At 46.2% G+C, this 20,693-nt stretch overlaps 1 protein-coding gene across 2 annotated transcripts in view; it reads right to left on the bottom strand.

The window, feature by feature from the left end:
• HPCAL1 (hippocalcin like 1) overlaps positions 1-20,693 on the bottom strand; it is a 1,255,899-nt gene that overhangs the window by 649,071 nt on the left and 586,135 nt on the right. The gene's annotated exons all lie outside the window — the stretch shown is intronic.

Below are 20,693 nucleotides of genomic sequence, written 5' to 3'. Positions count from 1 at the left end.
CGGAGACCGTATCACCCGTCTTAACCCTAGCCGTTGGGTCAGTGTATAATGTTCTCACCCAACCAATGTACACTTGCCCGAACCCCATCCGCATGAGTGTTTCTGTTAAGAAAGGCCAACCCAGCGTATCAAATGCTTTTTCTATGTCCAATGATACTGCCACCTGGTGTCTGCCCTCTACTGGGGAGTTTCTCATTAAACGCAGTAAATTCCTGATATTACTGAATGTGTTGCGGCCGGGAATGAAGCCTGCCTGATCCTGGTGTACCAGCTCTGACACATAGGGAAGCAGGCGGTTAGCTAGTATTTTTCCGAGTAATTTGCAATCGGTGTTTAGTAGTGATAATGGCCAGTATGAGCGAACATCTAAGGGATCACGGCCTGCCTTTGGTAAAACTGCTATCAAAGCCTCACGGCATGTTTCAGGGAGCTGGCCCCGTTCCAGCACTTCCTTTAGCATTGCTAGATATGGGGCTAGAATCTGAGATTGGAACGTGCTGTAGTATTCTATGGGAATGCCATCGCTGCCGGGTGCTTTGCCATGTGTCAACTGTAGCAGCGCACGTTGGATTTCAGCTATCTCAATCGGGCTGTCCAGTTCTATAGTTTGAGCAGCTGTTAGGCTGCTTCGAGTTATATCGCTGAAGAATTCTTCTAAATGGGTCTTAGTGGGTGGAGGCCGTGCCTGGTACAACAAGCTATAATACTCTTTGAAGGCATTATTTATCTCAACCTGAGTATTGACTATACGACCTGTCTCCAGGCGGATAGCGCCTATAGGGGCGTTCCGGTGTTCACTCACTTTATGAGCCACGCTAATAGTTTACCGGATCTGTCGCCCTCCGCATGCGTGCGGGCCATATGATGTCGATAGTCGAAGTGTCCGAGGCGACTGTCTGTCTCGGACCATTTAGTGCGCAAGTTAGTGAGCTTAGTCACTGTTGTGGCATCTTTAGTAAACTCGCCCTCAGCTATTTGAATTTCTTGTTCCAATGCTCGGAGTTCACGCATTAGCGTTTGCCGGACTCCCACTGTGGTTGATATGCATACCCCTCTTATGACTGTCTTATGTGCATCCCATTCGATGGCTCTTGAGGTGGCCGTCCCTTCATTCGATGTGAAATATGCTGAGATGTGTGTAGCAATGTCCTTCCTAAAAGGGGGGTCTTGTAGTAATTGCGTTTGCAGTCGCCAGGTGGGAATGCATGAGCGGGGCCTTCCCCAAATTATTTGTACTATGAGTAGGCAGTGGTCTGAGATTACCCTAGCGGAGTACTCCGCTCTTGGTATTTTATGCGTTATATTCTGTGAGGTGAGGATGAGGTCTATACGCGTATGTAATAAGTGTACTGGGGAATAATAGGAGTACACATATTCGTGTGGATGCATGTGTCTCCATATGTCGATCATTCGACGTTCTTCCATCCATGCGCCCAGCATTTGGGAGTTTTTCATTATTGGAGCGGCCACTAGCGGGGGATGTGATCGATCCTTATCTATATGTGGGACACAGTTCATGTCCCCCCCCCCCATATGCATGATGAAGTTAGATCATTGGTTAATTGAGAGGTCTTGGTTTGTAAGAATTCACCTTGCTTGATGTTCGGTACATATAGTCCATTTATCACAAGTTCCTCCCCATCCAGTAAGCCCCTTAGTTGTATAAACCTGCCCTCCTTATCTTTTGTGCAGTGTTGTACTGTATAAGGGACACCTGGCGCTATCCAAACCAGCACCCCTCTGGCGAAGGAGGAATCGCCAGCGCTATATATTGAGCCCAACCAGCACTTTTTTAGCCGAGCAGCCTCTGTGGGTGTAATGTGTGTTTCCTGTAGTATTGCTATATGTATGTGGTGGCGTTTTAGGTACGCATGTATTCTATGATGTTTGCTAGTCCCGGCCATGCCCTTCACATTGCAAGTTACGAGGTTATAACTAGGTGTCTTATTCATTGTGTTATGGTTAGGCGCAGGGAGATATCTGATCTGTACCCATCACGCCCACCCCTTCCCACTTCCCTGGCCCCGCCCCAGGCACCCCCCACCCCCAGTCCTCCCACCCCAGCCCCCCAGCATCAGGGAGAGAGGAGTAAGCCCATAGTGGGCTAAAGATAGAAAAGAAAGAGATAGATATAACAACCAAAAGGATATTACGGATTGTATACGTCCGTTAAATAAAGTGGCACAACCGGTGCCTAAGATGGCTTCCAAAGAAGACAGTTCCATTCGGATACCGTTCAGGTGTGGGGGGTCGTGGATCACTTGATGTCTGGCCCTTGGGTGGCCCACCTGCAGGATATTTCACTCTTCTGCAGACCCATTCGCCTTTGTACAGTTTACGAGGATTCAGTTGTAGTTACTCATATTAATAGCTGCTATTCGCTGTGGATCTCAGGGCGAGGGTCCCGATGTTGGTGTCATGCAGCACCTTAGTTGCCGACGGCGAGGGGCCACGAATGGCAACTCCACCCCTTTAAAGTTCGTCTGCCAATCGCGTCGTGAGGTCCGGGCCCACCCGCATCAGGGAGGGGGATGGGCTTGTATCTCCCCCATGTGAGGCAGTGTCATTGGTGTCCGTTTCACTCCTTGAGTCCAGCATCCCACGGGCGAATAAATTTGTGTCTTTTAATATTTGCGCACGGTCCAATGCCATTTGCACTTTTGTGGGGCGGGCAGATGTTTTGGTGCTTTTTTTCTTTTTTCTGGAGTTAGCTATGGACCATTCACCGGAAACCGCGTCATCCCCGGCTGGGTCGGCCAATCTCTTAGCATGTATCCAGGTCCATGCATCTTCAGGAGTGGGGAACATTAAGGTTTTCTCGTCCATAACGATGCGCAGTCATGCTGGAAACATGAGGGAGTAAGTGATGCCTTTCTCTCGTAGCAGCTGTTTGATCTTGCTGTACGCGATTCTCCTACTTTGTACCTCCATTGTGTAATCAGGGTAGGCTGTTACCCTGCTGTTCTCCATCATGATCTGGTCAGCCGTTCTGAAGTGTTGAAGGACCAATTCTCTATCCCTATAATTCAAGAAACAAGCTATTAGTGGTCGGGCGGTGCTCCCGGCCTAGGTGGCCTGCCCGGGATTCTGTGTGCTCTTTCAATCACCGGTGTTGTGGTGGGGTACTGCTCTTTAAGTGTGTTCCTCAACCAGGCCTCTAAGAACACCTCTGCCTTAGGAAGTTTGATTCTCTCAGGGATTCCGAGGAATCTGATATTATTCCGTCTGGAACGACCCTCAGCCCTACGTTGTAGTTGAGTTATGTCTAGTTCCATTTTTTGCATTCTAGTTCTCATTTCTTCCACTACGGGCTGAATAGTTTTCAGTGACGTTTCAGTGTCGTGTACCCTACCAGTTAATTTGCGGTGGTCAGCTCGCAGCAATGAGACTTCCTGTACTGCAGCGTCTATTTTCCCCTCTAACGAGGATTTAGTGTCCATTATTGCTTGCATAATTTTATCAAATTGAAGGGAGTGCGTGCGTAATGTTTCATTCAACTGTAGCTGTGTAAGCGATTGCGAGTCCTCATGGCAGGACGGTTGGGGAGGATCACCTTCTCCAGTGGACCCCGTCTTGGGGTGTTTTGGTTTGACCATGATTTCCGCGCTATTCTACAATAGTGTGTTACGCCAACTTTACCGGTCAGTTGTTTGCCGGGAGCGATCGCCCACGACTTCGAGCTTCCTTCAGCTCGTCCCTTAGTTCGCTTAGACTGTGAGTCAGGAGGGGGTTGCGTGTCCTTTTCTGATATTGGCGTCGGTTTAGATTCATCGTTTACCCACTCTGTCTTGCTGTTTTGGCCCCAGTTGGTACCTAACTGATCCACGCCAGGTGGCTCACACCGCTCTCGATAGTCCACAGATCCCGGATGGGCCAGATGCCATGTGTGGTACTCCTCGCCAGAGGGGGCAGCTCAATACCCAGTGCTCCCAAGGATTCCAGGTCAAAAGCAGTGTCAGTGCCAATATTGTCAGCAGATGTCCGGTGATGGTCCGCTTCTGGCCGCTCAGTGCAGCCCAGGTGGGGCACTCGTTCCGCCAAGAACCACCGTCCTGTCTCCGACCTCTCCGCCAGTAGAGCCCAGATGCCCAGCTCAATGCCAGAATGCCGATGCGAACAGGGTGTGAAGCTTGCAGCGTGCGGGTAAGGCAGTTGGCGCGCCCGTTGAGATTTTCAATGAGCGCCGTGGGACCACGGCGCTGGCGCCGGCCGAGGTTGAAAGCGTCGGCGAGGGCCAGGGGGCAACGCAGTGCATCTGCCCATGCAGGAAAGTCATGGGTGGAGTTTTCAGCCCTCCCACTTCACCGTTGCCCACTTTGCATGACCAGGCCTAAAAGGGGGGAAGATCGAGGCCCCCACACGCCGCGACCCGATCCGTGTCGCCGAATGGGGTACAGCACCCCGTCTAACCAACAGGCCTGGCCGCCCCCTCGACACCACAGCACCCTAGGCATCTACTTCTTTAAGGTGAGTGTGCCTTTAAGGGCCTCTGATCCATCAGGCCGTGCTCGTGACAAAAGTCGTGTTCCAGCGCCATGGGGGGCCACAGTACAGTTACTTTTTGCGGTCCGGTAAGATCGTCGAGGAGTATGTCCCTACTGGGGAGGGAGCACCGCAGGCTGAGGAGTCCCAGCGCCGCCGTTGCACTGCTGGTCGCCGGGCGCACTGAGTGCTCCCGCGCCGCAACAGCAACCCCGTCCCAGGTGAGGTGCCCCGCGCTGGCGGGTCCCCCCAGAGCCGCACCGGGAGCCAGAAGTCCAGGGGCAGTGCCGGCGCACGGCCCCGGGTAGTGAGCTCATCGGCCGCGGCTGCGGGCATCAACTTGGAAGGCCGCCAGCTCCTCCACAGGTTTCGATGTGACCCCGGCGTCACCAAGAGGGTCGCTGCATCAGGCGATGATGCCGAGATGTTAGGCGGGCGGCACCGTCCTCCGGGAGGGCGATGGGCGCCGTACACAGGATGATATTGTGGGCCAGGCACGGAGCTGCAGAATTATCCTGCCGCTCCGGTTGCCATGTTGGCCACGCCCCTATCTACCTTATATTTATATATAATTCACCTCTTAGGTCTCCCCTAGGTGCCCCAGGGTTGGGGTGCCATGTAACTATAAGCAGGGACATTATAAAAGATGTTTTATATGCCCTGGTGAGAGGAAAACTGCCCTTTTAATTTTCCCTGATGGTAGATACTTAGCTCTATAGGAAAACACAGGAATATTTCACATAAGCTTAAGTATTGCTAAGAAGGGTCATGAAAGTACTCAAAAGATTGGTAATGATAAATCCAACAGCTTGCCACTGTTGAATAACTAGTACAGAAAGGAAGGTATACAACTTTTTTTGTAAGCTAAAGTCCAGCCTGCTAGTGGCTTCTCATGATTGTTCAGCCTTAACATGATTAGCCTGGCTGTTTTGATGTGGTGATAAGTGGCCTGCATTGAGCAGGTTATCTGATGGCGGGAGGTCAGCAGCTGTAGAGGTCAGGCCAGGAAGGGGGCTGGGTAGATCAAACTGGGCTTCAAAGGAAGAAGGACAGAAGGAATGCCAAACAGGCCTGCACTCTCACCTTGCACCCCAAAGATAGGTAGCAGGCCCAAGAAAGGAATTTGCAGACGGTCTGGAGGGGGAGAGTTAATGGTTGTTCAACCAGGTCTTGCTCCTCTGAAGGAAAATCGTCCATCTTGGATTTTAAAGTACCGTGCTTTATAGGACAAGAAAATGCCACACTTTGGAGGAAGCTGTCATGCTTTTGGGTGGTGCCCTACATCTCACTGGACAGGGATGCCCACCTGCTTGTCTCCCAAGATGACTGAACAAATGTGGCTGAGCTGTAATGCAACCCACATCTGCTGCCTGAAATCACAGAAAGGGGGTCTGCCCCTTGCTTCAAAAATAACTCAGAAGTGGACTCCCAGAAAGCAACAGGTTGACATAACTTCACGTGAACCATCTCCATCAAGAAGACCCCACCTGGACAGCCTCTAGTGGCCTTTGAAGGAATTGGCTAGGTGCATTCTGGAAACATAGGGCCAGATGTAGCAAAGGGTTTTTCCCATTCTGTGTCAATGGGAAAATGTGTTCGTACATGTGGCCCATAGTCCTAACATCCCAAGGACCATCTCAGACCTTATAGACCCTTGGATTGCTGTTGTGGATGCCCAAAAATCCCTGCCTGGAAACCAGAAGAAGACTGCCCTGCTGAAATCACCTGGTCTGCACCAAGAAGGACTCATTCACAAGGAATGCATCTGCTGCACTCTCTGGGCTTCACAAATGATCATTTTGCCTTGCTTCTAAAGGATTCAGGAGAGGACTCCCTGTAAGTGGCTGGTATAAAGGAGCTACCAAGAGACTCCTGCATAAAGTCCTGCCAGAAAAGCCCAGCTAGACACCATTCAGAGGACTTTTAAGGATTGGGCCAGTTGCACTGTGGGAATTGTAGTCCCAACGAGCAACTCGGAGATTCTGGAACCTTGGATTGTGGACCACTTTTCGGCATTACGAAACACTTCTGGAAGTAGGTGTAAAGTGTTACATTACAGACAACTGGAACTCCTGACTGTGTCCCAGTCCAATGCAACCTTTTTTTTTTTTTTTAAACCCTTTTAGCGCTATTTGCTTACTTATTTACTGCACTGGTGTATTTAAATGGCTTATGTATCTGTCGCCTAAGCTAAACATCCCTGCTCGTTACCAATCTATCAGGGGTTGAGCCAATTGCTGATGTTTTGAGACCCTGACTGGACCTAACATTGCGTTGGTGGCCTTATTGCTAGTCATAGGTGTGAACTTACCCATGCTAATAATCTGCCTTCCAGCATAGTACATGCATATCTTTTACTTACAAGGATTGAACAATGTCAAACACTTGCCTCCATCTCATATACTTTCGCTAAAGTCCACTGTATTGTATTGGCAGGTAGGTGGTAGGCTCCAGGTAGCTCCCAGTGAAGATGAGACAGCAACAAATAAGAGGAATGATGGCCTTTCAAGGTCTTTGTATTGGGCCCAGCTGGGAAATGAAAAGAAGAACCTGCCCTCACCCACTGCAGGTTGCTACTGCGAATGGGAATCAGACAATGTGCAGGTCCTGCTGGATGTATCCTGGTGCCAAACAATTACACAGCAACAAAGTGAGCGTGCTTCACAGGGGCCAGCCAAGGTCCCATATCCGGCTCAACAATAGATGTCACATTTCATAATTTAGAGAAAACAACCCTAAAAATATCCATAAATGTTTGACTTATCAAAATCCAATCTCGATACAATTGTGTTTATCTTTTCATTGTTTTGTGAGTGTATTAATCAATGCTTCTTGCTCCTAGGTATGAGGTAGGATCCTAGGCACTTCAACCCAGTAATAGTGCCTTTAATAAGTACTGACTAGTGAAAGCTTTGAAAACTACCTGTAATTTTCTAGCTTGACGTGTCCTCAGATGTTCAGAAGAACTCCTTAGAAGAATTGAGGAAGAACCAAAATGACCTGGTTCCTATCCATACTAAGTCAATGCTTAGCCTTCCACAAATTATCACTAATCTACTGATGAGAGCATACCCCTTATAACAATTTAGGAGATATCCACAACATCCTAATCTGTACAGTATCCATCATTCAACTCCAGATTTTTTTTTTTTTATTTAGTCAAGGCAGCCCCAAATGATAGTTAACTGAGGCATTAGACCCTATTCCTGGAATACCTGCCCTATTAAAAACACTATGACTGCAATTCAGAGAGTAATTATATCTCAATTAAACTTAGAGCCAGACCGGATCACTCTCTCCACTCGCATCACACCACATCAACCAGCAAGGTCACTCTAAAACAAATATTAGGATAACCAAAACTCCTCCAAAATAAACTACAACCTTACTGATGCAACAAAGAATTGTAAGCAGACTCCTGAAGGACCTCCCAGAAACTCATCTCTGATTCATATTTCTTTATATACAAAGAAACCTTGAAAACTGATTTTATCTTCTTCACACGTTGCACTACCCAATGGAAAGACATGCTGAAAGCCTCCTGGAAGATTCATACTCCACACAAAAATCCCCATGTGGTGAAACTTTCATTCTCACCCACACTCTTTTTTAAAACCAGATGCAGTTATCTCAATCAAGGAAATGGCAATATACCTGTTCAAGAATCAGACCTGAATCTTGAGAACTTTGACTGAATTTCCGACTAGCTGAAGGCCCACACAACCTCTGAAGGTTAGCTGACCACTTGCTTTGATACATCTGATCCCCCCAGCCTGACGGGATACTCTACCTATTTCAGAATCTAAGACTGATAACAATTTAAGTTCACCCTTCCCTTCCGAGCCATCGTCCTATGATGTAAACACTTGGATTAAATCAGAGAATGACTCACTTATCCCAAAGAGTCTCAACTATGAAATTCACATGGTCCCGTCTCCCACATATTTGTACAAATACATATTTTTATTTGTCAAACCCACCGGTTGGATCTATCAGGATTAGGGTGGTCTTCCCCCAAACTCTTTGCCTTATTCTTCCATTTACGCTAATCTTAAATTTGTTGGCCTTAGAACTGTGTGCACTTTACCGCTACTAACCAGGACTAAAGTGCATGTGTTCTCTACTTTAAACATGGTAACAGTGGCTTACATGCCGCTGGCAAGTTTAATTTGCTTGTAAGTCCCCAGCAATGAGGCACTACTTGTAACACAGGGCCTATAAATTAAATGCTACTAGTGGGCCTGTAGCATTTGTAGTACCATCCACTTATTTGAACACATCTCAGGCATGCCATTGCAGCCTGTGTGAGCAGTTCTAAACTGCTATTTTGATGTAGCAAAATAAACATTTGTCCATGCCTAAGCCTTCCACGCCCTGGCCTCAGGAACCTAGCATGCCTCAGTGGCAGTCCAAAGATTCACAGGCACTGTAGACTTTAACCTTGCTGTTAGACCTGTCAGCCTTAGGGTGCTCTCCCCCCCAACCTTTTGCCTTCCTCATCAATTGTTTTGCTGGCTTTAAGATTCTATATACTTTACCACTGCTGACCAGTACTAAAGTGCATGTGCTCACTCTATAAAACATGGAAACATAGGCTTATCCCCAGTTAGCATATTTAATGTATTTATAAGTCCCTAGTAAAGTGGTGCTAAATGCAGAAAGGGCTTGTAAGTTAAATGCTACTAGTGGGCCTGTAGCACTGACTGCGCCACCTACTTAAGTAGCCCTTTACACATGTATTAAGCCTGCCATTTCAGCTTGTGTGTGTGCACTTTTTAAACTCTTGACCTGGAAAAATAAACCTTTTGCATCACCCAAACCTTCCTTTTATGGGCGAGAGCAATGCGCTCCGTCCATGATGTAATCTCTCTTTGGGCTTGAAACCACGCCCAGGTCATGTCAGTCACTTTCATTGGTTCCTGGGCTTGCTCTTTAAAATCTGCTTGCTTTCATTTGTGAAAGGCATGCATACGTCATGCATTTTCCGGTGTTTAGCTCACATACACAGCACCGGTAAAGTACTGAAACCATTTCAGGCTCGATGTTTTCAGCCCGGGTTTCCGGACTACTTTATCTGTTTATTTTCCCCGCAGCGAGATCGTGCTGGGGTTTACATAGTGCGATCGCTTTGTTTTTATGTTTTCAATTTCAGCGCGATCACGCTTCATTTTACATAGCGCAATCGCACTGTGTTTTTTTTTTCTTTTAATTTGTGTGTCAAGAAAAGTCCGGTTAGGAGTTTACAACGCAAATAGCTCTAACTTGAGCAAATGCGAGCCCCGTTGCATTGAAAATGCTTGTTTAATACATGTTAGACTTGGCAGCTCCTGGGGTGAATTCCTGTACTTTTTTCTTCTGATCTCCTGTTTTTGGACCCTGCGCTGTAATTCGTTTTTGCTGGGCACTTTACCACTGCTAACTAGAGCTCAAGTGCAAGTGTTCTCTATCTAAAGGATATTGGTAATTGGTTTTCCATGATTGGCTCATTTGATTTACTGCCAAGACCCTAGTAAAGAGCACTATGGGTGTCCTGGGCCTGTAAATCAAATGCTACTAGTGGGCCTGCAGCACTGATTGTGCCACCCACATGAGTAGCCCTGTAAACATGTCTCAGACCTGCCACTGCGGTGTCTGTGTGTGCAGTGTTGCACTGCCAATTCGACCTGGCAAGTGTGCCCATTTGCCAGGCCCAAACATTCCCTTTTACTACACATAGGTCATCCCTAAGTTAGACCCTAGGTAGCCACATGAGCAGGGTGCAGTGAATTCAAAAGGTAGGACGTGTACTGGTGTACATGTCCTGATAGTGAAATACTGGCAAATTTGTTTTTCACTATTACAAGGCCTATCTCTTCGATAGGTTAACTTGGGGGCTTTTAAATGTCTTTTAAGTGCAGTTTCCTATTGGGACCTGTTAGACTATTCATCCTTGGTGTGGACTCCCTTAACTTTTTGCCTCGGTTTCCCAGGTTGTTGATGGGTGCTGGACTCTGATTTTGCTGTTTTTGTAACCCTGGGCACCTTAACACTTCTAACCCGTGCTAAAGTGCAAGTGCCCATTTAAAAAAATGTGTATGTAATTGGCTTATCCATGATTGGCATATTTGATTTATTATTAAGTCCCTAGTACAGTGCACTAGAGGTGCCCAGTGCCTGTAAATCAAATGCTACTAGTGGGCCTGCAGCACTGGTTGTGACACCTACATAAGTAGCTCTGAAATCATGTCTTAGACCTGCCACTGCAGTGTCTGTGTGTGTAGTTTTAAACTGTAAATTCGACATGGCAAGTGTACCCACTTGTCAGGCCTAAACCTTCCCTTTTCTTACACGTAAGGCACCCCTAAGGTAGGTCCTAGGTAGTCCCAAGGGCAGGGTGCAGTGTATGGTTAAGGTAGGACATATAGTAATGTGTTTTATATGTCCTGACAGTGAAATACTGCTAAATTCGTTTTTCACTGTTGCAAGGCCTGTCCCTCTCATAGGTTAACATGGGGGCTACCTTTAAATATGATTAAAGTGTAGATTCCCTCTGGGAGCGGATAGACGTATGGAGTTTGGGGTCTCTGAGCTCACAATTAAAAAAACATATTTTAGTAAAGTTGATTTTAAGATTGTGGTATGAAAAGGCCACTTTTAGAAAGGAAGCATTTTCTTGCTCAAACCATTTCTGTGATTCTGCCTGTTTGGGGATTCCCCGTCTGGGTCTGTTCGACAGTTGGGCTGGTTGCACCTCTCACTAGACAGCGACACTAAGGGGGCTGGGGTGTAGCCTGCATATCCTGATGAGCCATCTGTGCTAGGAGGGAGGGGAGGACTGATCACATACACCTGAAAAGGCTGTGCCTGCCCTCACACAATGCAGTCTCCAACCCCCGGTGAGTGTCTGGGGCCTGGCCTGGGCAAGGCAGGATTTCACAATCAAGAGAGACTTTGCTTTGAAGTAGGCCTACTTCAAAGGTGAAAATGGGTATAGGAAGGGCACCCAAAACCACAGACTAGAGAACACTTCTGGAAACCAAGAGGAACCTCTGCCTGGAGAAGAGCTGAAGAGCTGAGGAAGAAGAGCTGCCCTGCCTGTGACTGTGCTTTGCGGAGCTATCCGGCAGTTGCTGCTTCTGCCAGAGCAAGGAGGGAAAGACTGGACTTTGTGTGCCTTCCATCTTGTAAAGATCTCCAAGGGCTTGATTTAGAGCTTGCCCCGGTTGTTTGAAGTCGCAGGGACAGCAAAGACTTCTCTCTGCCAGCACCTGGAGTCTCTGGAGAGACTCCTACTCTACCAAGTGGTGCCCATCCAGTTCCTGGGACTCTCAAAGGAGAAGCTGGCAGCCTAAGAGAAAGAAATCCACGCACAGAACGCCGTGTGGGGAAAAGATCAACGAGACTACGATCTGCGGCTGAAAAATTGACACGCCGCCGGCTTTGCGGCTGAAAATCGACGCTCGCCTACAACGTGACCGGAAGATCGATACACGGAGCTAGAGAAATTATGCGCAGCATCTCTGACGGTGGCTGGTGAGATTGCAACCCGCGCTGTGTGTTTTTCGGATCATCGTGCGCCTGGATTTCCAATGCAAACACCGCTGGGCGTATAAAAACAATGCAAGGCCTCCCCGGACCCGAGAGTGCTGACCGGATTGATGCATCGCTCTCCTGTGGAGAGAAGAAACGACGCGCCCGACCCGACGAAAGGAGAAATGACACAAAGTCTCTCTCAGGAGTGAAATCGACGCATCGCATGCCCTTTTTGACACACACTCACCCGTGCAGGGTTATTTTTGATGCACCCAAGATACATTTTCATGCTAATAGTGCTAGTGTGTGTTTAAAATTACATGAAGACTCTTTTTGCATTTTTATTGGTAACTTGACTTGTCTATTGTGGTTTTTGTCATTTTAGTCTTGTTTTGTTTAGATAAATGTTTCCTATTTTTCTAAACCTGTGCTGTGTCATTTTGTAGTGTTTTCATTGAGTTACCGTGTGTGTTGGTACAAATACTTTACACCTAGCACTCTAAAGTTAAGCCTACTGCTCATGCCAAGCTACCAAGCGGGTAAGCATGGGTTAGCTGAGGGTGATTCTCTTTTACTGTGACTAGAGTGAGGGTCCTTGCTTGGACAGGGGGTAACCTGACTGCCAACCAAAGACCCCATTTCTAACAGGAGCATATAGAGAAATGGAGTTTGGGGTCTCTGATCTCACAATTTAAAAATACATCTTGTGGTAGAGTTGGTTTTTAGATTGTCTGTTTGAAAATGCCACTTTTAGAAAGCAGGCATTTTCTTGCTTAACCATTCTGCGCCTCTGCTCGCTTGTGTAATCCACATGTGGGTCAGACAGTAGGGATGTCTGTGAATTCCCTCTAGACAGGGACACAAAGGGAGCGGAAGTATGTCCTGCATATCTTGATGAGTCTCCTACGCTAGAGTGGGGAGGGAGGAGCTGGCACCTGCACCTGAAAGGGCTGTGCCTGTCCTCACGCAATGCAGTCTCCAACCCCATGGAGTGTGTCAGGGACAGGACTAGACAAGGCAGGATCTTGTGAACAACAAAGACTTTCCTTTGAAGTGTGCCTACTTAAAAGGCAGGAATGAGTATAAGTAGTGTACCCAAAACCCCAGATTTTCAGATTACTTTCGGATCAAGAGGAACCTTTGCCAAAGATAGGAGCTTGATCCTTGAGGAGGACCCGCCCCTATACCTGTTGCTTTCCTGTGCTAGCCTGCTGCTTCTGCCTGAAAAGGGAAAGGACTGGACTTTGCTTTCTAAAATCCTGCTTGTGAAGTTTCTGCAAGAGCTTGGACTGAGCTTGCCCCCTGTCCTGAAGTCTCAGGGACATCGAAGACTTCATCTGCCAGTGCCTGGGCTCTTCTGCTGAGAGTCCTGACTTGCTAAGTGGTGCCAAATCCGGTCCCTGGGCCCTTACAAGTGGAAGCTGATAGCCTGCAAGGGAAAATCCATGTACCACTGTGTGCGTGTCAGAAATAGACACCGCGCCTGTCCTTTGCCGAAAATTCAATGCAGTGCCTGCCTTGTGGCTGGAGAATTGATGCAGCACCTGTTCTCAACGTGGATTCTTAATACAGCGTGTCGGAATTTTCCATGCATCGACCCTGGGTGTCAAAATCTTCCACATAACTGCACACACTGGAGGCTGCTTGTCTGGAAATCGACGCATCCCTTCCCTGCGAGGGAAGAATTGATGCATTGCTTACCCGGCACAAAAAGAATTCACGCATGGCCTCACTTGCGAGTAAGGAGTCAATGTAATGCTTGCTTTTACGATTCACGCCTGCCCGTGCGGCTTTATTTCCGACATATATCAGGTACTTTGTGCTAAAACAACACATTCAATGATTTCTATGGATTAAGACTCTTTTTACTTTAAAAAATCATATCTTTGCTTGTGTATGTTGGATGTTTGTCACTTTGGTCTTGTTTGATTTGATTTAGATAAATATTGCCTATTTTTCTAAGCTGGTGTGGAGACCTTTTGTGGTGTTTTCACTGTGTTACTTTGTGTGTTGGTACAAATACTTTACACACTGCCTCTGAGATAATCCTGACTGCTTGTGCCAAGCTACCAAGGGAGTAAGCAGAGGTTCTGAGCTGTGTATCTCCCTCACCCTGACTAGAGTGAGGGTCCATACTTGGACAGGGTGTAAACTGACTGCCAACTGGAGACTCCATTTCTAACCATACATATAAATCACCCTTGGGGTAGACGCTGGACAGCCCAGATTGCAGGGTGCGGTGAACCTAAAAGTTGGGACATATAATTTTAGGTTTTACATGTCCTGGTAGTGAAAAACTCTTAAACCCCTTATTCACTACTGCAAGACCTACCTCTCTCATAGGATAACATTGGGGTTACCTTATTACATTTAGTAAGCTTTAATTTCCATATGGGAGCAGGTCACCAGTTCATGTTTGGTGTCCTTGGAGTTATAATGAAAAATCTTAACATGGTGGGGTAGGATTTTACATTACAATTTAGAAAATGCCACTTTTAGAAAGTTTTAATTTTCCTGTCTTAGCGATTTAGTGCATACAGACTGTCTCTGGGTCGCATGACTGGGTGTACATTCCTCCTAGACAGCCACGTACAACAGAGACCTTAGGTGTGCCTTGATGGGCACTGGCAGGATGGGAAGGGAGAGCTGGACACAACCTTACTTACACTTGAAAAGGCTGTGTCTTTCCTCCACACAAAGGGCTTTAAACCCATGTAGGCATTCTGGAGCCAGGATAGGGAAGACAGGATGCCTGGGGACATCAAAGGAAAACCTCTAGAAGCTTCTTCCCACTTCAAAGGCACAACTGGGTACAAATATTGGACCCTCAGACGCCAACTGTTTAGTACACTGCTGAACCTGTTACTATTCTGCCAGGAAGATGAACTGCTGTTCTGCTGGAGGTACTGTCTCTCTACTGGACTGCTGCCCTGCTGTGTTGACTCCAAGAGCTAGTTAACTGGCTTTCTGACCACTGCTGCTCGGCGCAACCCCAGCCTTAACAAATGCATTGCTGATGCTGCATGGTCCAGTACCATCGCAAAGACCAGCATTGCATCACAACCCATCGCCTCACTGGAACAGCTGGTGTGTGAAGCATGCTTGGCACATATGCTCACATCTCTCAACAGCAGCCGTGACGACAAACTCTGTATCGCACCTCACAGCTCCTCAAAACAGATGCATCGCCAAGAGTGTACAATGCATCTTCGTAACGGGTTTTGCATCGCAAGCTCTCAACAGGATCCTCAACAATGATGCAGGACTTTGCACTGCAGCCTCACCACATCGCGGAACATATGCATCGCTTTGGCTGCTCAACATGCCTTGGATGCAGACCCTCAACACCCTGCAGGAGTTGTGCTTTTTGGAGCTATTTTTAAATGAAATCTTTAAAGTTGAATATCTCTGGCTCTACTAATTGGATGTTTGTTGTTTTGTTTTTGTTTATTAAGTCTACTCTATTTTTCTAAACTGGTGTGGAAACCTTTTATGGAGTGTTTCCACTGTGTTAGTGTTTAAACGTTGCACAAAATCTTTACACAATGCCTCTGATTTAAGGCTGGTTGCTCTGTGCCATGCTACTTGTAGGATGAGCACTGGTATATTTACGGTTCACTTATGACTTCACCCCGAGAAAAAATGTGGTTGCTATTTGAGAAGGATTTCACCTCCCTCAATCAGTCACCCAATTTCTTACACCTGCAGTGTCTGGGGCTACACCCCAATCAGCCTATTACCCTAGCATGTCTCCACTTGTTACAGAGTTAAAGGATGGTATGAAAAGCAGAGACTGAAACCTGGTAGTTGGAACTCTGAAGTGCTGATTGAAGCTGGAAGGAGCTATGTGGCTGCCCCAGTGGTAAATGAAGCAACAGGAGCCCAAACGGGACCTCAGCAGGCACCAAGGTAAGGAAAAAATGCTTTTAAATATGTGCACACAAATGGGTGAGAGTCTGTGACTGTGAAAGAGAGAACATGTGCATGTGTGAGCATGTCTGTGTTTGTGAGGGACTTGTGCAGTGAGAGTGAATGGCAGTAAATATGAGTAGGGGTGAGTGAAAATGAGCGAGTGTGAGTGAGAATGAATGAGTGGCAGTATGTCAGTGCAAGTGAGTAACAGTGAGTGAGTATGAGTAAGTGCAAGTTACAGAATGAGAGAAAGTGCAAGTGGCTATAAGAGTGAGTGAATATGAGTGTGAAAGTGAGAATGAATCAAGTAAGAATGAGTGAAAGTGAATGAGTGGAACTGTGCGTGAAACAGAATCATGGTGAGTGAGAATAAGTGAGTGTGAACGAGTGAGTTCAAGTGAGTGTGAAAGAATGACAGATTAAAGGTGAGTCTAAGTGTGAATGAGAGCAAGTGCTAAAACTGTGTGAATGAATAAGACTGTGGGAATGAGTAAGAGTAAATTCAAGCGTGAACTTAGGTAGAGTAAGTTAGTGTGAATGACAGAATAGAGTAGAGTAAGTGACGGTGAATGGCAGAGAAGAGTATAAGTGAGTGAAAATGACTGGGAATGTGTGTGAGAGAATGTACGTGAGCCTGAGAGAGTGAGAATGTGATGTTTTTCTAGTGAGTGAGTAGTAACTGACAAGCATATAACAGGTAATACTTGGTACCACCGTAGTAGAGGTAATACTTGCCATATGGGACACCCATGTGAAAATACTGGAATACTGAAGGTAACTGCTGGATAACAGGCACCTGCGGCAAAATACCGACACTGACATACCAGAGGTACTACTTGGCAAATAGGACATCTGTGGAAACATGTTGCCACTGCCACACTGGAGGCAATTCTTGGAATGTGGGCCACCTGTGACAAAAAGCTGGTGTTGTCACACTGTCTGGGGCTCTTGACATAAGAGAAGACAGACATTACACATTTGGGAGGAAGGCTATCATGACCAAATGCTGGCCATCACATCCTAGCGATAATTTTGACAAAAGGTGTGCTTACAGTACACAAGCAGCATAAATGGCAGCATTATGGAACTCGCATAGTATATGTCATATGGGAGCTTCCTTAAGTAAATACTGTGCGTGGTGCAAAGGAGGTAACGTGTAACATAGTATGTTTTGGAAAAATGGGGCCAACTGTTTGGGAGCATCAGGTTTCATGAAAGAACTTCACTATTTAATGATTGGTGTTTCAAAGACCATGGCTTTTACGCAAATGTATCTGAAACTTGTACACTATTTGACCCACTTCTTTCAAAATTTTCTCGGAGGAGAATCCCCGTGAACCCTTCGAGAACAAGTCAGGGTCGATCCATCACTCGGTTAATTTCGAGCAAAGCATTACCCCCTACAGTTTTCAAAGATCACCAGCCGCCACAGATAACCATAATTTTTAAATCTAAAAACGCAAAAAAAAATAGAAGTAGTAAAATTAGACACAAGAAGAAAGACACGGCGAGTCTGAAAAGGTGAATTCGGGGGAACGAGAACCTGCGCGGGCACAAAAACACGCACATTACAATTCCTTGAGGAGGCACCTGGCGATCAGACGCAGCATGCCACGTCGCATAGAAAATGATTCCTTTTGACCAACAGAGTGTAACTCGCAGATTCAACACTTTCATCATGCTCCTCAGCAGGTGATAAAGAAATACATCTTTAGAATAAGGACACACTTATAAAAATGACTGCAATTCCTATTTGCTGTTGCGCGCATCCACGGTGTAAGGCTGTCACAGCTGCCATTTTGCTGGTGGATACCTCACGGTCTAACCTGTCTTTACCGTCTCACGGACGCTATTTCACTCCAGCCTGTCTTCCTTTCTACAGGTCCCTTGAAAGGTAAAATGAGCAGATATGCTATCTCCCAGGATTCTCACCGATACGCTGTTGCCTACCCCAATGCCTGCCACTGCAGTGTCGTACGGTCTCGTGGGATCTACTGTCAACACGAATAATTAACTAATGAGAAATACGGTGCTGAGGAAATCCCAGCGGTCCCTTTATTAGGAAAAAACCCCTGTGCTATGTAGTACTGGCAATAATGACGGAGCAGTGATACCGGAGGGCAACATGGCCACAGTGTTCAACACCCCTACATCGACTCCCTACGTTTAACCTAAGATAACAACCTGTTTGCAAACCTGTCTCAGTCTGTTATCCTGTCTCCGATCCTCACGGACACACCGATCCTTACAAGTTTCCTTCAATAACGACGACAAAATATGTTTACAATGTTATTCATCATCGTAACTATCATAAGGTAAAAAGGGTCTTACTTTTAGTCACTTTCACACTTGATCCTGTAAACCCAACCCTGAAAATAAGATGTTCTGATCTGCTGATACCCCTTCGATTGACAAATGAGCTTGGCTGCCAGCTTGTTTTTGTCCATTTGAAATTCAATACCGTTTCTAATGCTTCTAAAATATTATGAAAAGCTTTGGTTTATGGAAATACATGTATTTAATACAGACGTACAGCAAAAACTAAAAGTTCTCCCTCGAGTCATCCAATGCGCTCTGAAGACTTGACCTTTTGTTAACCGCTGCACATCCTCTCAGGGATTCGGTAAAGCGACAGCTCGTAACTGGATGCTGCTGCAGTCAAGCCGCAGAAATAACGAAGCGACGAAATAAGCGCATCCTTTAACTGAATGTCTGATGCATAGTCCTGTGCACACTTATTCACGGCAGAGTTGGCAAAAACTATTTCCAACTTTCCAATGCTCAGAAAACAGCTGTGTTAAGAGTCCTTACAATGCTGCCTTGACTAAGGTGACTTAAGTCCAAATAAAGTATCGTTATCATTTTCCAAGGTCGCATGTTCCTTTATGGCTCAGGTCCAGCTCCTATCGTGCAAGATGCGGTGACGTCTTTCCAGACCTAATGTGTTCTTGCTAAACCACTGGTATTGGCAGAAGGTGTAAGCCCTTCAGGGAAGGAGGGAGATGCCCCAATGTCCATAGCGGAAGGGCACCGCTAGGTCACTTCTAGGACCGCAGTGACCACGGACGTCTCCGCAAATCAATTACCTGTTTGTTTGCAACAATTGCAGCAACTGTTGCAAACAATTCTCATTAGCAGGGCGGCATTCTCTTACAGCACACTGAGTACCAGATCTACTGAGATGTGACTGAACCTCATCCTTGTACGATGCGCATTTCAAACTGAGGAGGTTAGAGGCACTATTCCGCAGGGCAGATTAGCCAAATGGGCTGTCCATGCCAGCCAAGGATGGTGGAAGGTGATTGAAGACATTGGGCAATGTGTTTTAAAGTGTGAAAGCGTTAAATCACTTAGGGCCCGATTACTACCTTGGTGGAGGGGGTTGCTCCATCCTCACGTGACGAATATCTTGTCCGTTATATCGTATGGAACTTGTAACATGGCAGATGGGATATCTTTCACATTTGAGATGGAGTAATCCCCTCCGCCAAAGTCGTAACCAGGCCCTTAGTGATTTGAATCTGTACCTCGAGTTGGAATCTGGTGTCATCTCTCAATTTAAGTATGGTATTATTGGATTTGTTGACAGCCTTTGATAACATTGCTAACAGTATTTCAGTCTCTAGGCTTGCTGACATTGGTATCACCGGTATCAACATGAAATGGATTGCCTCTTTTGGAAAACCACAAGCAATCTGTAGACATTACACATTTCTGTGCAGCAATAAGGAAGACTAACTTTGGTGTCCCACAAGCTCCATAGTGACACTTTTACTATTTAACATACACATTTTGTCACTAGCTAAACTGCTACATGATTCGGAAACTTTTATCTGCATGTATGCACGTCACTCAACTGGTCTTCCTATAATCCAGCTCAGATTCCTCGTGTTTAGATGGCTGACTTGGCCTGTGAAATTCCCTGTCCATTATTCAGAATTAGATGTTGGCTCATTTTATGGAACTAAACCCTCATAGAACAAACTGCGGCCTGTGTTGTGGCAAAGTAGTTGTTTGTTAGGAAAATTATGGCCATACTTAGTAGGCCGCTGCCTATTACCAGTGAGCTCAGTCTGCAACTTTGGCATTCATTTTGTTGCAGGTATACCTTCAAACACTCATGTTAAGAATATTTCCATGTCCTCTTTTTGGCAACTTAAAATGTGAAAAAGACGTTGCTTCCTTTTACTGACTCTAAACATTAAGTGCCATTCCTGTGAATGTGCAGATCCAATGAAGACTGGATTATGGCAATGTTGTTTACTTAGTGTCTCAAAATAATCGCCTTCAGTTAGTTCAGAATGCCCCTGCTCATATCATCACTGGCTTCCCTAGAACAATTTATATTACTCGATTCTACACCAATTACATTGGTTACCAATAGAAACAACCATTGGCATAGCCAAAAGGTATTGCCTTTGAGACCTTATAAGTATTTAGCAATGCAGCTCATTAAACCTTTATCAAAAATAAACTGTGTTTGTGCATTCCGTCATAAACTTGGCATTAGACTGTAATGATCAGAACATCCCTTGGAGGGCATCACAATGGAAAGAAACATGGTTATGTAACCATATAGTCAGCCCCCAGATGGCATAACCACATGAAAAGAACAGACAGCACTGCAGTGTAACCATAGATTCAGCCCGTAGAGGGCGTAATGCATTACACATTTTCAGGTCTAGCAGGCCTGAATCTTATTAAAGATAAGCCCCTTAGAACACAAACTACTCTCAGCTGTAAAGCAAAAGCTCCTGCTTTGAGATAGCTTAAAAATACATTGAATG

The sequence above is a fragment of the Pleurodeles waltl genome, chromosome 5, assembly GCF_031143425.1.
Source record: "Pleurodeles waltl isolate 20211129_DDA chromosome 5, aPleWal1.hap1.20221129, whole genome shotgun sequence".
Lineage (NCBI taxonomy): Eukaryota > Metazoa > Chordata > Amphibia > Caudata > Salamandridae > Pleurodeles > Pleurodeles waltl.
This window is presented reverse-complemented; position numbering and strand designations above follow the sequence as displayed.